The sequence below is a fragment of the Urocitellus parryii genome, chromosome 11 (assembly GCF_045843805.1).
Source record: "Urocitellus parryii isolate mUroPar1 chromosome 11, mUroPar1.hap1, whole genome shotgun sequence".
Lineage (NCBI taxonomy): Eukaryota > Metazoa > Chordata > Mammalia > Rodentia > Sciuridae > Urocitellus > Urocitellus parryii.
In genome coordinates, this window is record NC_135541.1 from 4,919,108 (window position 1) to 4,943,372 (window position 24,265).

General features: G+C 49.8%; 1 protein-coding gene across 5 annotated transcripts in view; it reads left to right on the forward strand.

Annotated features, from left to right (window-relative positions):
* Per3 (period circadian regulator 3) overlaps positions 1 to 24,265 on the forward strand; it is a 91,827-nt gene that overhangs the window by 60,450 nt on the left and 7,112 nt on the right. The window contains exon 22 of one of the 5 annotated variants that reach the window (XR_013342165.1): positions 11,690 to 11,762. The exons of 3 other annotated variants lie outside the window; for them this stretch is intronic. The gene's annotated coding sequence lies outside the window, so the exon portion shown is untranslated. Of the gene's footprint in view, positions 1 to 2,331; positions 2,355 to 11,689; positions 11,763 to 24,265 lie in introns of those variants that run through there. One more of the 5 variants, XR_003300539.2, reaches the window with a different exon arrangement.

Here is a 24,265-nt window from a genome sequence, read left to right on the forward strand (position 1 = left end):
TATACCCTGAGGAAATGTTCTGTTGAACGTGAGCAAAAAATTACCTGAAGGCATCATTTGTCACCCATCTGTAGTGTCAGGGACATGAAATCCAAGGTGGCAACTCAAGTATTCATAGGGATCAGAGAGGTGATAATGTGAGGGAAGGAGGCAGGCCTGGTGGGTGACATCAGGGAGTGGTGGCAACTGTAGCAAAGTGGATGTCGCATGCTCTCCCTGAAGGGGCACCTCTGCTACTTGGTAGCACGCCAGTGTGCTGAGACCCAGATCCCAAGCCTCCCCAGGACGTCCCTGAAAACACCAAAGAAACACCTGCAAGCCATAGTTCAATCCATAGCCATCGTTTTTAGCCCAAATACCCTCAAATAAATGTTTTATTAGTGGATTATAGAGCTATCAGCATATTATTTTAGCAACCCTTAAAGCAGTACCTAAAAGGTTTTTTAAAAAAAGAAAAAGGTCTGTGGGAGGGAGCAAGGGGTGGGAGGGCAGGGAAGGGCGGGTGCTGGGGTCTGAGTTAGAGCGAGATGTCGTCCATGCCTGTGGAGTCCTGTCACAGTGAGTCCTCTGTCAGGTACGACTCAAAACCAGAACCAATAAACAGAATTTAAAAAGAAGGTAAGTGGGCAAGAATTGGTATGTAATATTGCAAAATTTAAAATAATTGTTAAAAGGATTTTTCTTTCCCTTATATCTCGCGCTGCAGGGGTGTGTGTGTGTGTGTGTGTGTGTGTGTGTGTGTGTGTAGAAAGGGGTGGGGAGGACACAGGCTCTGAGGCCTGGGGCTTGCGGTGACCCTCGAGGAGGGAGGCAGAAGACAGATTTCCAACTCCAGCCGTCCTTGCTGGTGGAGGTGGCTTTGCCACGTTTGTCATCCCCTAGTGACTCAGGGGTCCTTCCGACAGCTATTAGTGATGGTTTTGCGGCCTAATTAAGTTACTACCAAAGGCTTAAGCTCAGAAGAAAATCAGCTTCTTTCCTCCAAGTGGCCTTCAATGACAGTGGCACCTTGTCCCAGAAATGTCCCGAGCATGTCATTGAGCCACAGTGGTTCTCGTGCAAGGCAGGGCGGCCTGACGTTTATGTTGGGACACCTGGGAGCAGCATCCACCCTGGTGGGCAGAAACCGTAGGTCGGTTGCAAAGTTCCTTTTAAAATGGTCACCTGCGTGTGTGATGAAGAAGCCAGTTATTCCCGTGTCCTATTTGGGGTGACTTCTGCCCATGGAGCATGAGTGACCAGTGGGTGGGCGTGGACACAGAGAGCCCCTTTTCGGTTTCTGTTTTGAAATGGATCTCGGTTCCCTCCCTCTGCCGCTGTCTTTGCCTTTACAAAAGGGTCACAGTTTTCTAACAGAATTGATATGGAATTGTCCTCAGAAGTCCAGAGGAAGTGGCCCTGCCAGGCATTGACTCTCTGCCCCACAGTGGGCGCCCCGTCAGGAACGTGTCCTCTGCTTGGAGCTCGTGCCTCCAGCCTGCTTCCTCCCACCTCAGGGCCTTTGCGCGAGCTATTCCTGCTACTTGGAATGCCCTCCCCAGGTGGCTCCGTGGCTAACTCTTGCCTCCTTTAAGTCTCTGCTCAAAATCCACATTCCTAATGGAGCTATGTGGACAGCCTGTGTTTGAAATCGCAACCTGCGACTCCGGCCCTGATTTCCCACCCCTCACCTGGTCTGTTAAATGCTTTCCCGCACCGCCTGTCACATCTGACTTAGGTAGTCTGTCATTGGGGTTGCGATGGAGGCAGGGATCTCCATTTTGCTCGCTGGGGTATCCCCAGAGCCTAGCACGCCCCGGGCACATGCGGGAGCTCACGCTGTCCACCGAAGGCGTGATGGTCGGCCAGGCCTTCAGCCTGGTGCTCGGCTGCCTGCTGACCCACCCGGGCGCGGGGCTCCCCAGCACCACCTCACGCGCTCCCAAGTCTGCGGTCAGCAATGCGGACCGGTGCGGGGAGCCAGCTGTGGTTGTCCCCTCCCTGAAACAGGGTGACCACAGAGAATGTGGTGACATTCCTGGTGACACGCGCACCGCCTCACGGGCCCAGGTGCCTTAAAGCACCTGAAGAACCAGCCGCAGCGGCCTTGGTTTCCTTGGCGTCCTGCGCGGGCACAGGGCTGGTGCTCGGCCCTCAGGCATCCGTCTTCCAGGGAGATGTCCCCGCTCTCCTGTGACTGGCCGTCACCTCATAAGGAAGGATGAGCTGCCAAGGGGACGTGGCTCGGGCCTGGGTCTGATCCAGCAGCGGATGCAGCGCGAGGCCGGGCAGGGAGGAAGGGTGACGTGTCCCACCTCCGCTCCTCGTTGATCTGATTCATCCGTTTCCCAGGCGGCTCCCCGGAAGGTTCTGGGGAGTGACTCAAGCGTCAGCTGAGCAGGGCCCACGGCTGCGCCAGCGTGGCCATCAGGACTGACCTTAGAGGAGACTCGACTGCTGCTGGGAGCCGGGGTGACGCTGAACGGAAGTGAAAAGTCACCACCGAGTCGTGCCACCAGGGAGCCCCTGTGAGGGCAGTGGGCGCCGAGCCAGCGCGAGACTTCAGAGACCTGATTTAATGACTCTTCCCACTTCCTGTCGCTGACTCCTGTGAAGGGCAGGTTTGGCTGGAGCTGTCTTCCCGGCCGGTTCCACCTGCGGAGACCCTGACCTCAGACCTCAGATTGCAAGGGAGACTGGCCTCTCGGAGAGAACCGAGCCAAAGTGAGGTCATCAGGGCAGCCCCGAACCCACATGAACAGTGTCCTTCTGAGAGATTAGGACATAGGCACGCACAAGGGACGGCCAGGGACGGACCCAGGGAGAAGACCCTCTGCCCAGCAACAGGGGCGTCAGAAGGAAGCCACCCTGTGGCACCGTGATCCTGGCCTCCAGCCTCCAGAGCTGGTTGGAAGCAGACCTGCGGCTCCTCACTCTCTGTCCCATCGTGAAAAATCAAGCCCCCACAGTACTCGGTCACAGGGCGCTTGATTTTGCATGTGAGAGAGTCCTCTTGCTCTGGGAATAGGAACTAACTAACCTTCGATCTCCAAAGTCCCCCTTATAGTGCTTGTAGGCCTGTCCAGGGTCAGAATCTAGTCTCCCGAGTCCTCCAGTTTAAAAAGGACATATCCGGGCTGGGGATGTGGCTCAAGCAGTAGCGCGCTCGCCTGGCATGCGTGCGGCCCGGGTTCCATCCTCAGCACCACATACCAACAAAAGATGTTGTGTCCGCCAAAAACTAAAAAATAAAGATTAAAAAAAATTCTATCTCTGTCTCTCACTCTCTCTTAAAAAAAAAAAAGATTAAATTAAAAAAGGACATATCCTCAAGTTTCAAAAAATATAGAATATTGAAACTGAGTGATTGCTTTTCCTCACATCATTTAATTTGTACTGCCTGCCCATTATCAATTTCCTCTAGCCCCAAACTGCCAGAAACACATCTGTAGTCAAAGAAGGTTAGATTTCTCTCTCTCTCTCTTTTTTTTTTTTTTTTGGTATTCGGAATTGGTTGAACTCAGGGGCACTTGACCACTGAGCCACATCCCCAGCCCTATTTTGTGTTTTATTTAGAGACAGGGTCTCACTGTGTTGCTTAGCACCTTGCTTTTGCTGAGGCTGGCTTTGAATTCTCCATCCTCCTGCCTCAGCCTCCCAAGCCGCTGGGATTACAGTGTGCATCACCGTACCTGGTGAGAAGGTTACATTTTTTTGACTCACTGATAAAGCCATAGCCATGGGGAACTGTGGGGGTGTCAGTGAGGAGTGAGGACAGGGCGTTCCAGGGCTGTGGCCTGAGCGGTGTGAGCTGGGGGAGCACCCATAGAAAGAGCTTTGCTCCAGATTGGATGCCATCAGGAAGCAGGAGTATTCTCTGTCAGGATGTCTTACCTTCTCGATGAAAAGATAAGGAAGAACCTTCCAGAACTCGTGAGAGGCTAGCACTGTCTCTGGCAAAGAAGCAGCCCTCACTCATTCAGCCACAGAGAGGTTGGGGGACTTCTCAGTTCAAACAATGCTCGTGTTTTGTCGGGGCAGCCTCAGTCGTGTGTGCCGTGGTCTTGTTTCTGACCTGATCCAACACCAGAGTGTGCTTATCTGATGCTGGTGGTCATGGCAGTCATGAGGTTCAGCAGGACACCGAGGCACCGCTGGGAGGGCCGGGCCAGCCCTGCTGATGGGCTGGTTTCCTCCTCCCACTCACGGCCACTTACCTGTCAGGTAGCCAGCACAGCCCGCCTGCTCTGCGGTTCAGAAGCCCGGAGTCATTTGATAAGTCCTGACCTGTCACCCTGCCTCTCTGCCTGTGTCCTCCTCCCCGGTCCCGGCTTCTCTCCACAGGCTCTGTCCTCCACGGGCTGTTGATGTGCTTATGTGTGCTTTATTTGGTGCCGATAAGCTCCCGGGGACCAGTGTGTATCTGTTCTGTTCATCCATAGTCCCCGTGCCCTGGAACACGGTGGGGGAGGGGGGCTCAATTCGGCTACCAGTGCTGGCCGTTAATAAAGACTGTGTTAACTGTAGAATCCACAGTGCCTGGCTGAGTCACATCTGGCCTTTTCTAGGAGAATGTTCTAGTGTCCTGAGTCCCAGGGCCACGCTTCCAGATGACAATAGGAGTCATTCCGCCTGTCTGTCCACCCAGCCACCCCAGCTATCCATCTATGACTATATTGGGCTGTGCATAATTCTCATTTGGAAAGGGAACGTCTTTGGAAAGTTTTCTCATTTCTTCCTTGTCCCTGTGTCCTTATCCTTGGCAGTCAGCATGTGTCCCAAGTGAAACAAATTACTAGTATTTACCAAGCTAGAACAAAGCATCTTCCACTTCTAGACAGCCTATGCAAGTCCTCTGAGGATGCTTAGGATATTGTTCTAGCTAGTGCTAACTTTAAAGGAGCCACATCTTAACTATGGCAAATTATAGGCACTCTTCAGAGAGTGTGGGTTCAGCCCGGACCATGATAAAGCAAATATGGAAATAGAGGCTCATGAGTTTTTTGTTTTCCGAGTGTATGTAAAAGTTATGGTGACACTGTAGTGTAGTCTATTAAGGGTGCAATAGTATTATGTCTAAAAAATGTACCTATCTTAAATTTAAAAGTGCCTGATTGCTAAAAAATGCTAACCGTCACCTCTGAGTACTATGATCTTTGCTGGTCGAGGGTCTTGCCTGCTGTTGCTGGCTGCTGACTGATCGGGTGGTGGCTGAAGGCTGGTGGCTACGGCTTATTTCTTAAAATAAGACAACAGTGAAGTTTGCCTCATCAATTGATGCTTCTTTTCTAAAAGATTTCTCTCCAGCACGCCGTGCTGTTTGACAGCATTTTGAACCCTGTAAACTTCTTTCAAAATTGAGGTCAGCCCTTTCAGCTTTTGTGTGACATTCTCAAGCCTCTGTCGTCATTTCAGCAGCGTTCCCTGCACCCTCAGTGGATTCCATCTCCAGACAGCACTCTCGTGGCTCATCAGTAAGAGGCAGCTCCTTGTCCCTTGAGATGGCAGCAGTCAGGCCCCACTTCCAGTCCCCCTGCTGTTCCCACTGCACCTGCAGCTCCTCCTCCACTGGAATCCGGAAGCGCTGGATCAAGCCTGTCCAGACTCTGGTGAAGTGCTGGTGTTCTGACCTCCTCCCTGAGTACCAAATGCTCTTAATGTCATCTTGAATGGCGGGTCCTTTCCTGAGGCGTCCTGTTGACTTTGCCCAGATCCATCAGAGGGACACTGTTTAGTGTACTTTGCTGTGTGCAGTGCTGGGCCTCACGCAGGCTGGGCAAGCGCTCTGCGCTACTGATGGCAGCCACGGCCTTAGGAAATGTGTCTCTGTGATAATCAGACTTAGGAGCTGCACAGTGAGGCTGTTGGCAGGCATGAATGGACATCAGTCTCGTGGAGCATCTCCCCAGAGCCCCTGGGAGACCAGCGCGCTGTCGGCCAGCGCTTGGGAAGGACTCTCTTCTCACGCAGCGGGCTCCACGGTGGACGCGCTCAGCAAGCCACATGACAACAGGGACGTCACAGCCTTGGCCATTCCCTTTACGGAGCACAGGCAGCAGAGCTGTGTCACTCGGAAGGCCCCAACGGGCTTCACCTTCCCCTTGAAGTCACCAGCTGCCTTCGCCCCTAACAAGGAGTCACTGTCCTTTGACGACCTGCTCAGGCGCTGACTCCTCTGCAGCCATCAAAGTCCTGGGCAGCACCTGCTTCCACAGAAGCTGCTCCGTCTACACTGGAAATCTGCTGCTGGTGCAGCGGCTCCATCAGCCGTCCCAGGGGACGATCCTGAGGACAGCTCTGAGCTGCTTCACCGCCCTTGCTGCGTCACCTGCACCGGGACTGGTGGAGCCTCAGGAGCGACCTCTGCAGCCTCACTTCTCGGTCCCCCAAGAGGGAAAGTGGGGGCCTGGCTCTGGCTACACCTGGCTCAAGGGAACGCTGTGGCTGGTTTGATCTTCTGTCCCAACTGCCAAAACTTTCATCAATAAAACTTCCTACAGCAACAGGCTGTGTGGCCACTGTATCGTCGCGTTTGCGGGGAAACACTTCTCCCTTCTCGGACTCTTCCTTTGTGTTCACAGCTTGGCTCTTGGAGAAGAGGCTGAGTTTGGGCCTGTCTTGGCCTCTGACCTGTCTTCCTCACTAAGCCTGATCACTTCCAGCTTTAGATTGAAAGGGAGACAGGAGAAGTGTGTGAATCTTCCTTCCCCTTGAAGGCTTAGCGGCCACTGCAGCGTTACCACCTGACCCCAGGAGAGGGGAGAGTGGAGCCGCCAGAACACCAGAGCACTTAGTGATCAAGTCTGTCATCTCACCAGGGTGCAGTTCATGACTCCCCGAAACAGTTACGATAGTAACATCAAGATCACTGGTCACAGATCACCATCGCAGGTAAAATAATAGTGAAAAAATGTGAGATATTGCAAGAACTGTCCAAATGTGGCCCAGACAGGAAGCGAGCACACACTGTTGTGTGTGCAGGGCAAAAGCAGGGTCCTCACAGGGGGTCCTTACGTCAGGTTCAAACAGCTCCACAGTTTCATCCTGAATAAGCCTTCCAAGGAACTCTGTCAAGATTGTTTTGAAAGGTAATTCTGAGGCACATTTCTGGACTTTACAGCAGAAGCCAGGTGATTTTGTGATTGTACCGTATGGTTCTCATGATGGGAAATGAAAGAACATCACTTAATTTCGTGGGTGGACTCACAGAGGGGTGCATTTTTTGCATTAAGTTCATTTCTTTATTTATTTATTGCATTAAGTTTATTTTCTTTGATTATTACAAGGGAATACAAATCTTATGAGAAACAGCTAAAGAAAATTGTATGCTCTTTTTTTGTTAAAGTCTGTTGTTATAATGTCATTTAAAAACATGTAGTATATGCACGATCTTCCCACTTACAAGTGCTAGCAAATATTTCTTCTTAACGTCTTATACCATTCAGTGGACGTGCACAGAGACCTGCAGCTGTGGTCAGGGAACAGTCCTCTGCTGGGAAGCTTTCCATATGGCATGTGGTTGTCTCTCGGGATCTTTAGGGAATTGGTTCCAGGACCCCCAGAATACCCAAATCCACAGATGTTCAAGTCCCTCATCTAAGACAGCACATTCCCCTGTCGATTTTCAGTCATCTCTGGCTCACTTCCTAATGCAGTGTATTGTGTTAGGTAGGGAGCATCTATGCTAGATAGTTCTGGTGGTGTGTTGTTGAGGGAATAATGACCAAAAAAATGGTCTGAACATGTTCAGGACAGACAGAATCTTTTTCCTGAGTGTTTTCTATCCTCAGTTGGCTACATCTGCTGATGCCGACCACACAGGTCCAGAAGGACTCTTATGTCCCTTAACAGGTGGGCGTTGGTCTGATCTACAGTTTCTAAACCAAATGACCTTCTAACAGTAGCATGGTGTTCAAAGAAAAAAAATAACGTCCTGCCTGATGCACAGCAGTTGCCTGGGTCAGGAGTCTCCCGTCAAGCCGAGAGACCACTTCTGTGCTACAGCTCACGGTTTTGTTTTTTTTTTTTTAAATATTTTCTTAGTTGTTGATGGACCTTTATTTTATTTACTTATTTACATGTGATTCTGAGATTTGAATCCAGGCCTCACTCGTACATTTTTATTTCAGGCTCAAGGAAAGTATGTGGGGACTTCAGGAGCCTTTGTGGAATAAAAGTAAAATGGGGAGGAGGGTCCAAAACTAGAAATATTTTTGGAGGAAGAAATTGGTTCTGCACAGAATATAAGGAAGACAGATGTTGCCTTATGGAGCTCATCGGTGCTTTTCTTCTAAAGGAAAATGTCCTACTTGAAAAAAAAAAGAAAAACCTTTGGGCAGTTTGTGGCTGTTATTTTTCTAACTCTATTTAGATTTTTATGTGGTGCTGAGGATCAAACCCAGTGCCTCACACCTGGTAGGCAAGTGCTCTATCACTGAGCTGTAACCCAGCCCCATGGCCGTGTTATTTTTTTAAATCATCCGACATTATTTCTCTTCTTTATTTCGCCAGGATAAGCCCCATGGCACCGGCTCCTGTCGTGGTGCCATTGACCCAGAGCTCTGCTTTGCAGTGCCACCTGCTTTTGTGCCACGCTGTCAGCTCACATTGGACTCAGAGCCAGTGTGGATTTTTTTTTTTTTTAAGTTTTGTTTACCTGACTTTAAATTTGTGTATGGTGAAACGTACACTTCTGCTGAGCATTTCTGAGTTTTGGACAACCTGTGGTCATGTACCCACCACCACCATCGGCACAGAGAACTGCTCCATCCAGCCCCCGAAGCTGGAATGAGGGTTCAAATGCAAGCAGGAAAATCATGGAATGAGTACTTTTTATTTAACCTAGCAGGAAACAAATTCATAGAAATCTTAAAACTGGCTGCCGTGAGCTGAGCAGACCCCCTGCCAGGCACTCCAGTCCCCTGATGGTCTGCCTCACCGCAGGCCCAAGGCAATGGAGTCGGCCAACCTGGGGCTGCAACCTCTGAAATCATAAGCCAAAGCGAACACGTGCCCCTCCAAGTTGGTTTCAGTATTTTGTAGTTTTCAGCATGCAGATTCCATGCATATTTTGTTAGATTTATAACAAACTATTTACGATTTGGGTGCTATTATAAATGTGTAATTTCTATTTGTTCACTGCTGGTATATAAAAATTTGCTTGATTTTTGTTACTTCCTATCCTATGACCTTGCTAGACTTATTTGCCAGTTCTAGGATCTATCTTAAGACTCCTTCTAAGTAGAATCCACAAATTTTTTATGTTTATTTAGCTGTAATCCATATGTTTTGATATTTTGGGTTTTTCATTCAGTTAAAAATAGTTTATGGTTTTCTTTCTGACTTTTAAAAAAAAATCCCAATTATTTAAAAGTGTGTTTTTGGTTTGTTTTATATTTTGATGGTAGTGCTGGGGATCAAACCCAGGCCCTCACGCATGCTAGGCCAGCACTATACCACATACCCAGCTCCCAAACTGTTTTTTTTTTTTAAATTTCAAAATATTTTGGTATTTCCAGATACCTCTCTGTTTAATTTCATATGGCAGAAAATGTATCCTGCATTATTTTAATTGTTTTAAGTTCATTAATGTTTGGTGACCCACAATGTGGTCCACTTTGATGTGTGTTCATGTGTACTTGCAGAGAGATTTTAGGTGGAGTGCTTGGTAAATCTCCATCAGGTCAACTTGGTTTAGTGCTCGGGCCTCACACTTTCTTGCTGCTGTCCTGTACTTGTTTTATTATTGATTACTGGACAGGAATGTTGAAATCTCTAAGAAGAGTTGTAGATTTGTCTAGTTCTCTTTATCTTTTTTTTCTTTGAAAACTTTCCACATTTATTTACACATAGCTTAAGGAATCATTTCCCAACCCTATTTAATATTTGCAGATTTCTTTAGTTGGAAACAAAAATTCAAAATACAGCAAGTACAGGCGCGGGTGTCACTCCAGCAGGGCTTGCCCTCTTGATCTTGCCTTTCAGCAGATGGGCTGAAGTTGGAGAGGTGGCAGTCAGACACAAAAATGTTTGCTTTAATTTCTTCCATCCATCAAGTCACAAAGGAAGCTGCCATGGAGCCTCAGAATCAGTACCCAAAAATGTGGGCTGGTCCAGTAGCTAGTAGCTCAGTGGTAGAGTACTAACCCCGCATTAAAAAAAAAAAAAGTGGAGTGGATTAGTTTAAATGAGATAATTACCAGATTGATGAGCAGTGGTTAAAAGAAACAAGACCTTTGGTGCATAGGCAGAATTACCACATTACTTGCAGAAGCAGAATTCTCTAGGACCTTTCTGTAGCCCTTTATTTACATGTGTTTTAAAAAGTTACTGCAAGATAGTTTAAAATTTTAACCAAAACAAGAAAAGTATGAAGTGAACAGTTGATGACACTAAATTCAACTGTTTATGAATCAAGGAACTTAAAAAGCAAATCTGGGAACTGAATTCCCTTATGACTCTAGGGCTTCAGTTAGAATCTTTTTCTGTTGATGCTATTTCTATTTTATTCTTTCAATCTAGTCTCTTCAGAGTCAGAAAAATGACTTCAGCAACTTTATGAAAATCAGCAATTTTTGAGAGGATGCACCTGGGAAATCCAGTGAGCTCAGCTTCCCTCCCTCCCTGCGGTGGGCTGGCGGGGGGGTGCCTGGCCCCTCCTCGGGTCTTTAACCAGAAGGCCCAGGCCCAGGGCTGGTAGGAGTACCGGTAAGAAGCGCGAGGCTTGGAGGCTTTTCCCTCTGCTCTGGTTGCTGGGGGCTTCCTTCCCCGGGGACGACCTTGGGTCTGGGTGTCAGGTGGCCTGGACACAGAGGGCAAGCTGTGGGTGCGCGTGGACAGAAAAAGTGATCAAATAACTGTGGGCCTTCGACGTCGTTCGCGTGGGAATTGGCCTTTTGAAAATGCCCTTGGCTAGTCGATGGGGACCCCCATTACTAAGGGGATCCCTGATGTCTCTGAACTGGAAGACAGCTTGGACTCTCAGACATTCCATGTGGGAACTTGCAAGTCGATTTTCCACTGACTGTCTGGCCGGCCCTCCGGGATGGTGCCCCTGCTTGGCGGAGAACCAGTTTCAACTGTTGTGTGGAGTTCAGGTGTCACCAGAGAAGTGATGTGCTTTGGTCCACAGGCTCTCTTACTGGGCCCCTGGGAGTGTGAGGGATGGGCTTCCGTAGAAAGCCGCAGCGACATTTGGGGCCCTCCAGTGGTTGCTGGTGGAATGGCAACGGAGCTTCCTGGGAACCTTGGCAAAGATTTGCCGGGAGGCACCAAGAGAGGAATGAAAAGCAGTCACCACGCAGGCCCTGGTGGCCTTGGGCTTGGGGATTAGGCCCAGTTCCAGCCCACACCTGCCCTGCGGGCGGCCACGTTCCTCTCAAGTGTTCAGTGTCTAGTTCTCTTTGATTGCCACCTGGCTTTGCCTCGCGTATTTGAAGGCTCTGTTCTTCAGGGGCGTCCGTCACACCTAGGGAATGTTTTATCTTTAGTAAATTGAGCCTTTGTCCTTGTGTGAAGTCCCGTTTCACCCCTGGTATGGTTTCTATTCTGAAGTCTCCTTTGACTATGTTAACATTGCCACTCGAGTTTCTTTTGATGCCTATTTTCATTCTGTAATCCTCTTTCATCCCTCTGCTTTAAAAAAAAAAAAAAAAGATTTTTTTTTTTTTAGTTGATGGACCTTTATTTCATTTATTGTTTTTATATGCAGTGCTGAGAATCGAACCCAGTGCCTCACACATGCGAGACAAGCCCTCTACCACTGAGCCACAACCCCAGCACCATCTTTCTGCTTTTAACCTGTGTAATTTTATTTAAAGAAGAGTTTGTATAAATAGAGCACACATTTGGGGCTTGTATTTTCAATCCAAACTGATAATCTCTGTCTTTTAATTGGTGTATATAGACCATCTAAATTTAATGTAATGATTAATATGGTTGAGTTTAAGCTTCCTATTTTGTAATTTGTTCTGTTTGTTCCTACTGTTTTTTATTGCTCGGTTACCTCTTTCTCACAATTTTTGGGATTATTTAAATATTTTTGGTACTTTCTGATTTATTTATTTATTTTTGTGGTTCTGGGGATTGAAAACAGGACTTCATGCATGTTAAACAAGCACTTCACTAAGCGACACCTCAAACCCTATTATGGTTTGGATGTGAGGTGTCCCCCAAAAGCTCACATGTGAAGCAATGCAAGAAAGTTCAAAGGAGAAATGATTGGGTTGTAAGAGTTTTAACCCCATCAGTGTTTTAATCCCAGTGGTAGAGATTAATTGAGTGGTAACTGAAGAGGTAGGGTGTGGCTGGAGGAGGTGGGAGCTGGGGTGTGGCTTTGGGGTACACCCCAGATATATTCTGTATCTGTCTGGAGAGTGGAGTCTCTCTCTCTCTCTCTCTCTCTCTCTCTCTCTCTCTCTCTCTCTCTCTCTCTCTGTGCTGCGGATCCAACCCAGGGTCGTGTGCCTGCCAGGCAAGCACCCTACCAACTGAGCTATATCCCCAGCCCCTCTCTGCTTCTTGATCACCGTGATGTGAGCTGCTTCCCTGTGCCACACACTAGGCCTTAGTTCAGCCTCACCCTGAGCCCCAAGAAATGGAGCCTTTTATGGACTAAGGCCTCTGAAACCATGAGCCCTCAAATCAATCCTTTCTCCTCTTCAGTTGTTCTGTTCAGACCTTTAGTCACAGCCGCAAAGAAGCTGACTAAAACAAGCCCCTAGTACTATATTAATTTACCTACTCTATTGCTTGTAGTCCGTATCTGTTAGGATTATTACATAGGAGTTGCTCTGGACAGCACAACATACATCCTCATTTTTAATAGTCTATCTAAATTTAATATTTTAATACTTCAAGTAAAATGAACAAGCCTTATAAACATATTTCACCCTCCTCTTTATACTTTAGATGTTTTATGTATGATCTCTACATTCATCAAACATTTTACCAATGATATTTTTTTCTTTCTGCAGTCAAAATATTTTAAGGAACTTTAGAAAACAGTCTATTCTATTTAGTCAGATATTAACCACTTCTCTCGTTCTTTCATTCCTAGAGCACCAAGCTTCTCTCTCACATCTCCTCAGCCCAAAAAACTCCACTTAGTATTTATTTTGGAACAAGTCTGTTGGTAACAATTTTTTTACATTTTCCTTCATCTGAGAACATCTGTTTGACTCCATTCCTTAAGAGTATCTCACCTAAACCGAGAGCACAGTTCCACTGCCCTCTGTCCTCCAGGGTCCCTGATGACGAATCTGCAGTCCCTCTGATCCTTCCCCGTCTGCTGTGTCTCGTTTCCCGGCTGCTTCCCGGAGCTGCTTCCCAGAGCTCTGTCTCGGTGGTGGGCAGCTGAGTGGGTGTACAGGGCCCATTTCCTTTGAATTTATCTTGTTGGGTGGCTCTGGAGCATCTTGAATCTGTAAAGTTGTTTTTCACCAGAATCTGAGGAGTTTTGGCCATTATCTTTTCAAATGTTTTCTGTGCCATCTCTTTCCCCTTTATTCCTGAGACTCCAGGGGCAGAGGTGTTAGCCCTTTCAGCGTTGTCCCGAGGGCTCTGCGCCTCCTGTTCAGTAGTTTCAATCATTTTTCTCTGTTCTTCACATTGGAAATTTTCGATCTTCAAGTTCACGAACGCTTTCTTTCCTATGCTGTCCCATTCTGCTGTGTTGTTCCAGACAGTGTGTGTTTCAGTTCCAAAGTGCCATTTAGTTCCCATTTCTTCCTCATGGTTTCTGCTTCTCTGCTGAGAGACTGGCACCTTTACCTTCATTTAAAGTGCACTCATCTTCCCTCAAGAGGTTATGTCCGTCACTTTAACACCAGTGTCCATTCCGTTATCCGAGTCAGCTCAGCATGGCCATCTGACAGTTCTTTCCCTTCGTTTGTTCACATTTTCCTGGTTCTTTACATGTTGAAGAATTTTTGACACTTTGATGATTCTCTTGGGAGACTCCATGTTCTGTGGTAATCCTCTGGAGAATATTGATTGGTTGCTGCTGTGGGGCAGGCAATCACCTGGTTAGACTCACACCACAAGTTCTACCTTGTTCTCTGTGAATGGTGGCTCCGTGCCACCTAAGTTGTTAAGACCTTCCCTGTGTTCCTCTGGGCCTTTCCTTTGCATGTGCCACTCTGAGGTTAACTGGGAGCATGATAGCAGTTCAGTTCTCAAAGCTCTTGCTATCCTATTTTGGATTCACTCCTGCAGAGTTTAAGGTTGAACCCAGGATTTGTTCCAATTTATACTTAGAATTGGGAGGTTCCCCTTCTTCGGCTCTGTCCGCCCTGCGATTCCCTGAACTTTCTGGATCCCAGGAGCCTCTTTCCCCACCCTCTGGCCAGCAATCCGGATTTTCTTTCAGAGTTCCAGCTGCACTTCCTGCCACTGGGGTTGGTTGAAGGACAGGGCTAGAGGAGGAAAAAGGCAGAGGAAGGAAAAGAGAAAAACCAGAGATCTCTCTGTGCTCTTTGATTTGTGACGGCCCCTTTTCTTGGTTCTGTGGCCAAGAAGACAGAGTTGGAGAGGTCCATGGTGGGATGCCTTCGTGTCAAACACAGGGAAGCAACAGAGAAGACCAAACCAGCAACGCTGCCTCCTCTCCACCCAGGATGGCACCTTCACGTTGACTCCCCCGCAGTCTGTGGCCTACTGTTTACTCTTCAGGGGTCTCAAGTTTGATCTCGTTCCTTCACGAGGGCTTGTTTGCTAAGAGGACTTAGCAGGCACTGGAAAGAGACCTTGTCCTCCTTTCCTCTTCGTGGAAGTCTCAATGTCACATTCTGTGCCAACCCTCAAGTGGTGCATCTGTATTCAGAACAGGAATGCGTACACCACACACATATCCAGTCTCTTTTTCCAATTTGTAGAGCAGACTCAACCCCTGGGCAGGGAAGCCCCAGACAACAATTTCCTGACACAATGCCTTTTAAAATTCAGCCTGGAGACTGCATCTGTAGTCCTTTGGACCTTTGCAAGGTCAGTCTCATTGATTCTGCATTCTCATTTTGTTGGCTTCAATATATGGGGCAGTGGAACTTAATCAATATAAATTGGATTGCATTTCAGAGATCAGAGTTCTGCCTGCATTAGAGGATGATTGCTTTACAGCTGGAGATTCCATTTGTTGAGCTCAGCTCCTGGTCCACGTGAGGCCTGTACTGAAGAGCTGGCTGGTGAGCCTCTGCACTGCCGCCTCCTCCCCCACCTCCCCTCTGCTCACCAGTCGTGCCAATGATTTGTGGAGGCCACAGTGTTTAGAAGGAAAAACAGTGAATGGTTTGACCATGGGAAATATGAGACTCATACCACAAGCTCTACCTTGTTCTCTTGTAGCTGAGGAATCTGATGGTTCTTTTCTCGTCACTGAGCCTCTGGGTTTCTAAGTATGGGTGGCCTTGCACGTCCATCAGAGAACTTCTGTCTGAGTGTTCCTGCAACCAAGGTGAGCCAAACCTGTTAGAAAAAATGACTCTATTGTCTCTTATTATCTTTCTTCTTCTTTATCACTAAACAAATGAGTCTGGCATATATTAATAAATGTATCATCTGACAGACATTAGTGCTTTAAATGTTACTTCTTTTTTAAAAAGCTAGTTAAGACAGGCTTGGTGGCACCCACCTGAAATACCAGTCACTCAGGAGGCTGAGGCAGGAAGACTCAACAACTAAGCTAGGTTCCCAGCAACCTAGTGAGACCCTGTCTCTAAATAAAAAATTTAAAAGGCTGGGGTGTGGCTCACTGGTTGAGCATCCCTGGGTTCAATCTCCAATACAAAAAAAAAAAAAAGGAAGGAAGACAAACAAACCTAACTATTGGCTGTGATGTGGCTCCGCGGTAGAGCACTTGTCCAGCGTGCGTGAGGCCCTGGGCTCCATCCCCAGTGCCGCCCCCATAAACAAACAGTCTAAGTCCTAACTGCTGAGGCACGTTTGGATTGGGGCTCTGCACCTAGTTGTGGCAACGGCTCCTGCTCCGAGTCTGATGAACCCTGAGTGCACTGCCCCCTTGCTAACTGGACACTGTGGGCAGTCTCCAGGCAGTGAGGTGGAACCACTCAGGAGTCAGTGGTCTGCAGCCAGCCCTCGGTGGGCTCTTGGCCCTGGCCATCTTCCCCCAGCCCCAGACTCTCCACCGTCACCACTCTTTAGTGACAGCCATTGGCCCTGAGCACCCTCTGCTGGGTGGAGGGCTCCCGACAGGCCTGGGTGCCGCGGAGAGGCACCTGGAGTTCCCTCCTGCCGGGCAGACAGGGCGGGCAGCCAGGGGGCTGGGGGAAGGGGAGACCAGCGTGGGGTCAGCAGGACCAAAGGGGAGACCAAGCGAGGTGTGACAGGGAGCCACCTAACAGCAGCTCTGAGAAGGGGAGTGAAGGGAGGCTCTCACCAGGACTCTCCTCTGACCAGTTCGGGGTTCGGAATTCCACCACGTGCTTGGGACTGACCTTGAAAGGAGCAATGAGAAGGGCTCAGCCGTGGAGCTTCCAGAGGGCAGTGTTTCCCCTTCCTTTTTGGTTCAGGTGGGGAATTAAATCATTCTTTGCTCTTCCATTAGCACATTTTAAAAAATGTCCACAAATTCTTTTTACATGTTTCCCATGGAGAAGTGGGATGTAGGCTACCCCGCTTCAGTCTGGGCGGGTCCTGTGGACTGGTCATCCACTGCCCTGCCACAAATCACCCTGACACTCGGTGCCTTGAAACAACAGTTACCATCTCAACACTTCTCAGCAAAGAAACCGTCAGTGAGGTGAACAGAGAGCCTACAGAATGGGAGCAAGTCTCCACCACACCACGTCAGACAGGGCACTGATCTCCAGGATCTATAAAGCACTCAAAAACCTAACACCAAAAACCCAGATAACCCAATCAATAAATGGGCCAAGGACCTGAACAGACACTTCTCAGAAGATGATAGACAATCAACCAACAAATATATGAAAAAATGTTCATCATCTCCAGCAATGAGAGAAATGAAAATCAAAACCACTCTCAGATTTCATCTCATTCCTGTCAGAATGGCAGCTATTAAGAATACAGACAGGGCTGGGGACGTGGCTCAAGCGGTAGCGCGCTCGCCTGGCATGCGTGTGGCCCGGGTTCGATCCTCAGCACCACATACCAACAAAGATGTTGTGTCCGCCGAAAACTAAAAAAATAAAATAAAAAAATATTAAAAAAAAAAGAATACAGACAACAGTAAGTGTTGGTGAGGATGTGGGGGAAAGGCACACTCATACATTGCTGGTGGAACTGCAAATCAGTGCAGCCATTATGGAAAGCAGTGTGGAGATTCCTTGGAAAACTGGGAATGGAACCACCTTTTGATCCAGCTATCCCACTCCTCAGTTTGTAGCCAAAGGACTTAAAATCAGCACACTGTAGTGACTCAGCCACATCAATGTTTACAGCAGCTCAGTTCATAATAGCTAACTGTGGATGCCCTCGGCAGATGAATAGATAAAGAAACTCTGTTATACATACAAAATGGAATATTACTCAGCACTAAAAGAGAAAAAAATCATGTCATTTGCAGGTAAATGGATAGAGTTGGAGAATACAATGCTAAGTGAAGTTACCTAATCCCCAAAACCCTGCGGCCAGATGTTTTCTTTGATATGAAGCTGCTGACTCACTATGGCCATGGCGGTGGGGGGGCATGGGAGGAATGGAGGACTTTAGAGGGGGGACTTGGCCCGCTCTCAGCTACCTTCAAGATTGCCTGGTCCCCAGCAGGAGGCCTCAGCTCCTCACCAGGGGACCTTTCCGTGTGGCTGTGGGAGTGACTCATGACCTGCCAGCTGGCTTCAGGGATGACAGATCATCACCTGCTCTTGGAGGTCACATTTCTGACCTGCTCATCCTGAGTCACTCGGAAGAGAAAGACGGTTTGTTTCCACCCTTGGAAGGGCGCCACATCAAAGAACACTTATTCTGAAACCACTGTACCCTGTGACTTCCACCAGATACAACCCTGAGAAGTGACGGGTGATTCCAGAAGCTTCTTCGTTGTTATGGAGACGCTCGGCCCTGAAGACCCAGTCTCCATGTTAGAGGTTGACTCCCCTGAAGCCACCATGCTGTGGGGAACCTGGGGCCACGTGGGGAGGCCGTGTGTAGGTGCTCCAGTGGACAGCAGCATCGGCTGCAGGCCTGTGGCAGCAAAGGAGCGGCCCATGCCCCAAGCCCGAGCTGCTGTGTCACTGGAAGACGTGGCCCGGGCTTCGTGGAGCAGAGCTGGATCACCCTGGCCGAGTTCCTAACCCACGAAATCCACGAGCATGCTGAACGCTTGTCCTAGGACATGCAGTTTAGGGGCTGTTTGTTACGCAGCCTTCTGTCCCTGTGGGCTCAGCCTCCAGTGAGTCCACAAGGCCCTTTCCCCAGCCATCTCTCCATTTCGCTGACCCTCCTGCACTTTACTGTGTCCCTTGGACTCAAGAGAGAAGTCTCATTATAAACAGTGGCTGCTCCGCTTCCCGCAGCACAACAGGCCGACCTCGCCAGTGGAGTGCAGCGCAGTGGCTGGAAGTCGTTCAAGTGGTTATCGGGGATAGCCTTCCTTTCTTTCATTTTTTACCAAACCACCCACCTCCAAGAGTCCCACAGCCCCCGTAACGTGTCCCTGAAACACTGGGGAAACCCCCTGAAGGCCGTGTGGCCCTGGGACCTAGGGCTGCGTCCGTCTGTCACAGGCAGCCTGCGGCCGGCAGGGCCGGGCTGTGCAGGGAGTGGGGATGCTGAGAAGCCTGGCCCTGGCCCTGGCAGAGGGCGGTGAGAGCTCACGGGGTCAGACCCAGAAACAGCCGGCCCAGGGCGTCGATCCGTCAGAGGCCGCGGGACCCCGGCCCAGGGCTCCTCCCCGCTGCTCCAGGCCCCTCCAGACACCCCTCCTCTTGCCAGCCACCACATGTTCACACCAGGGGCTCTTGACCTGGAAACCCCCAGGGCACCTGGCCGTGTCCGGCTGCCCCGGCCTCCCCCTGCCCCACTCACTGGGCCCAGCCCTCCCTCACCAGGGCTCCGCTCAGCCTCTGTGACGAGGAGAGTCAGTGGCGAGGAGAGAAGCCCTTCCCGGAAGCGGCCTCTGTCACCCCTCTCTGTCTCAGCGCTGTGTCTACTCCAGGGTTTCCATCGTCTGCAGGACCCAGCTGGAGAACGGGCTGCTGGAACCCCCGGGCCATCTCATCAGAAGCACCATGTCCAGGAGGAAGGAGGTTAAAATGCCGAGCCCCTGTCTCAGCCAGCCACACGCGGGAGGCTCGGACATGACTTTGAACACCAGCTGTGTCCGCGTGACCGTGGGGAACCAGCTCGAGGGAGGAAGGCTGTCAGCTGTGGCTGTCCTGCCGAGTGGAGGCTCCCCCGTGGGCCTGGGTGGGTTCAAAGGCTCCGCCGACCTTCCGCCGGGGAAGCCGGCCCTGCCTCTGGCCACCGTGGGGCCTGGGCAGGGCCACTTCCCTCTGCTTCTCGGTCCCTTGTCCAGAGTGGAGGACAGCCCGGCGCTGGCCTGGAGGGGGCGTGGAGACAAGGGTGGTTGGGGGCTCCGTCCTCGCCTGTGGGCGCTGAGGGTGATGGCGGTGCCCGTGGGCCTCTTAGGTGTGGCCGCACTCGTGGCTCGTGAACGAGGGCGGGGACGGGGACGTCAGCTCAGCCTGCTCATGCCTTGCTGAGCAGCGGGGGCGCATGGTGGGACGTCAGAGCTCGCTCAGCCCCGGTGGGGAGGAGGCACCAAGCGGCCCTCTCTCCCGTCGCTCCAGGGTGCTGGGGCTGGTCACTGCACGGGGATGACCCTGGAACCTGGCCAGCACCACTGCGGGCTCCTCTTGATGCAGTGGAGGGGTGCGTGGGTGCAGGTGCGTGGGAGCAGGTGAGCGGGCACGCGGGTCAGGCTGGCGCACAGTAAGCGCCATTGACCAAGCAGGGTGCACTTCGAAACGGCATAAAAAGTGTCACACCGTGCGCAACAGTGTCACCCATCCTCCAGTCTGCCTCCACATGGCTGGCAGTTTGCTCTTCGCCCCTCAGTCTTTTCCTGGACTTAGATTTTTGGTACCAGTGATTGAACCCAGGGGTGCTTGACCCCTGAGCCACAGAATCCTCAGACCTTTTTTTTTTTTTTCTTTTTTTGAGCCAGCATCTTGCTAAGTTGCTTAGGGGCTCAGTAAATTGCTGAGGCTGGCCTCCAACTTATGGTCCTCCTGCCTCAGCCTCCTGAGCCACTGGGATTACAGGCGTGTGCCACCACACTGGCCTGGTGCTAGCTTTTTACTGCAGCATCACTACAAACACGAGAGAAGGTTGGCTAGATGCTATGTGACAGGAACTTCCCAGATCTACTGTGTTTTTCCAGGATCATGGCTGTTGACAGAAACACTGTGATGTGGCTGGAGATGGTGTGGGAAGAGCTTCCTGAAATACCAGAAAAATAGAGCCCTTTGCCCGTCATTAGGAGTGTGACAAAACAGCAACAAGACAATTGTGTTACTAAAGTCCCCTCAGAACCTCTCCCAGATCCCGTCTGAGCTCAGCTCTTCACCCCCAGCTTTCTCTGACTTAAGCAGCCGCTGCGACTCGGGTTTCTCCTGCCCTTGCAATCAGACCTCAGAATCGTCCTCCCTCCATCCCTCCAGCGCCAAGGGCAGAGGGTCACCAAAGCCGGGTCAGGCCGCTCTCCTGTCTTCATGCCGAAGACTTGGGAATGGGGCTCAAAAGTCCGTGAGTGTAGATGACCTGTGACGTGGCACGTGCCCCAAGGGAGACCCTCAGGAGGTACTGCAGAAAGGCCTTAGGAAGATATTTCTAGCCCCGTTAAAACGGTGAGGGAAATTTAATACTGATACAGAAAAATGCTCCCAAAAGAGTAAAGGATAGATAATGTAAGAAAAATCAGACTAGGCACTCCTCAAAAAGATGGACTCCACCTGCCACATCACCTGGCCATTCTACTCCTAGGATTTAACCAACAGAAAAGAAAACATAAATCCAGCCAAGACTCAGACACTTGTGCACAGCAACTTCATTTATGATAGACCTGAACTGGAAACCGCCCAGAGGCCTGCTAACGTCTGGACAAAGAAATGGTGGCCTAAGTAGACAGTGGAACAGTACTCATCCCTGAAAAGGGAGGAACTATTTCCACAATGGCATGAATGAATCTCCAAATCACTAGGAGGAGTGAGAGGAGCCAAAGAGTTCATGGAATCAGAGAACAGAATGGCGGCTAACCAGGCCTGGGCTGGGGGTGGAGCCGGGGGCACTGGTCAGAGGGTAAAGGTGCCAGCAAGACAGCAGGCCAAGTTCAAGAGCTCTGCTCTACAACATGGTGACTGTAGTTAACAGCGTATCCCACACTTGAGAGTTCACACACACACCGGAGGGGAAGGGTGACTATGAGCTGGACACAGGCTAACTGGCTTGACTCAGCCATTCCAAAATACATGCATATTCAAAACACCAGATTGAAAGCCACAAATATACTGTATCCCATTTTTATCTGTCAATCTAAAATAATAGTTGAAGATTTTAAAAGAAAGAAGCCATCCCCGAATAAGAGAGTGCGCCCTAAATTGTTCCATTTGTGTGAAATTCTAGAGAACTCAAGCCAATCTGTAGTGATGGCAAGGTCAGCATGGCTGGGGTGGGCGTGGGAGGGGGTGAGCTGCCAAGGGCGCGAAGAGGCCTTGGGGGGGTGTATGTCTGTGGTCCTGAGTGTGGCAGCTTCACACGTGTGCACACGTGCCAGCTCCCTGCCTCACTCTGCAGTAGGGGCAGCTCCTCCGTCCTCTCTGGTCCTGGAGCACCTCTCTGGGGAGCACTTTGCACAGGGTTTATTATGTGAAGGTATGAGTTTTCTGTTGCTGCTGTAACAAATCACCACAAACCCAGTGGCTTAAAACAACATGAACTTATTCTCCAACAGCCCTTGAAGTCCAGAGTCTGAAACAGGCTTCATGGTGCTTAAACTCAAGGGTCCCACAGCCTCCAGAGGAAAGCCACAGGCAGGACCTGTTCGCCTCCCTGCGAGACAGACACGAGCCCGCAGGGGTCCGGGCCAGACAGACGTTCTCAGAGAGCAGGTTTGGATCCTGTTGTTCATGTCCCTTTATTTCTAGATTTTGAGATGATCAAATCGTGTATTTCAAAAACACTGGGTCCTGGGCACCAAGGTCCACTCAAGGGCAAATGCATGTCCATCTTATGACAGCCCTGGGAGGCCGGCTGGTGCCCTACCCCCATCCCACAGACACTTGGGCATGGAGAGGTGAGGGGCAGGCCCCGGGCCAACGGAGAGAGGATTTGCGCTCAGGCAGTCTGGCTGCAGAATCCTGTGGTTTTTCCTTCCTCCCTTCCTTCTGGGGATGGAACCAGGGCCTCGTGCTTGCTGGACAAGCTCTCTACCACTGAGCTGCACCCCAGGCCCCAGAATCCCATTCTTAATCATGCAACTCTGCTGGCCTTGAAATGCCGATTTTAGGAATGACTGACAGACTGATGGGAAATATTTCTTTTTTTTTCTTTTTCTTTTTTCTTAAGAGAGAGAGAAGAAAGAGAATTTTTTAATACTTATTTTTTAGCTTTCGGTGGACGCTACGTCTTTATTTGATTTTTATGTGGTGCTGAGGATTGAACCCAGCGCCCCGCATATGCCAGGTGAGCACGTGACCGCTTGAGCCACGTCCCCAGCCCCAATGGGAAATAGTTCCTTCAGAGAATAACAGTGACCAAAGCTCCTGTGTCCAGCCTGTACCTCTAGTCACCACCACTGCAGGGTGCTCTGCCATCGGCCGGGAGGACGGCTGTGGGGGGACCTCACAAACCAGGGAGTCAGTGCCGTAGAGGAAGACGACGGGGGTGGGGGCTGCGGAGACACGGACGACAGGGCAGACGTCCACCTGTGAGTGACAGTGAGCCCCTCCCCTGGGCATATCTGTAAAGCACGAATTGAAAAGAAACAACAGATAGACGGGAGACCAGTAGAACGCAGGAAGGAGAATGGGGTGAGGGCGGAGGGGAGGGAAAGAGGAATCACGGGGCAGAAATGGAGCCGATTAGACTCCGCGCACACCGGGTCATGTCCAAAATGAACCCCCAGGGGCTGGGGTCGTGCTCGGCGGTAGAGCGCTCGCCTAGCAGGTAGAGGCTCTGGGCTCCATCCTCAGCACCACATAAATGTAAATAAATGAAGTTAAAAAATAAACCCCACTATTTTGTGTCACTGTAATGCACTAACAGAAGCATTAGAAATTTGCTCAGAGTGTACATCTCATGCTTAGATTTCCTGCAACAATGATAATAATTGCCCATCCTGATTTGGTAAGCGTGAGTACAGCTTGACCTCTGCATTTTAATGAATTCACAGATGATTCCAGGGCTGAGGTCCACAGACCCCACTTGGAATAAACAGGATGTACGCATTTGTAACAAAAAGTGTGTGTGTGTGTGTGTGTGTGTGTGTGTGTGTGTGTGTGTGTGTGAAATTCATTCATTCATGTCCAGGTACAGAGAGACTCCTACACTGAACTGGAAACAGTCCTCTCTAAATGGGGATTTTTTAGTGGTTTTCCCCTCCCTTTAGTAAACTGTTCGTTCTCAAAGGTCTGATAATTGGTCTGTAAAGAAAACACTTAAAATGCAACGAATCTTACTGATTCAGAAAGAGAGAGAGAGACCAGCCTGGAGGGTCCCGTGGGAAGCTGGGCATTGGGTGCCGCTTTGGTGGACCCTCCTCTATGACCATGGGAAAGGGAGTGCCAAGAACCATGTGAGAAAATGTCCCTGAGTGTTTCTGTCCTGTGTGATCCCGGCACACAGGAAGCCCTGTGTGCCTGTGAGGAAAGAATGGATCCAAGAGAGAAGCTCAACCCTGGTCACCCCAGCATGAGCAGCACGTGGCACCTCAGGAGAAGGTGCAGAGGTAGGACTGGTCACGTGTGGATGGAATCCTACTGCTGCAGACACTAGCAATCTGCCCAAGTTTTCTTTAACAAAAATTGAACTAACAGGATAAGGTGCTAAGGACAAGTTTCCTAAGTCTTTGCTTTCCATTTAAACCTCTCTCTGGTGGTAACAATAAGATATGGCCTTGTACCAGTCAGCTTGCTGTTACTGTAACAAAATGCCTGAGAAAATTAACTTATAGGGCTGGGGATGTGGCTCAAGCGGTAGCGCGCTCGCCTGGCATGCATGCGGCCCAGGTTCCATCCTCAGCACCACATACCAACAAAGATGTTGTGTCCGCTGAGAACTAAATAAAACAATAAATAAATATTAAAAAAAAAAA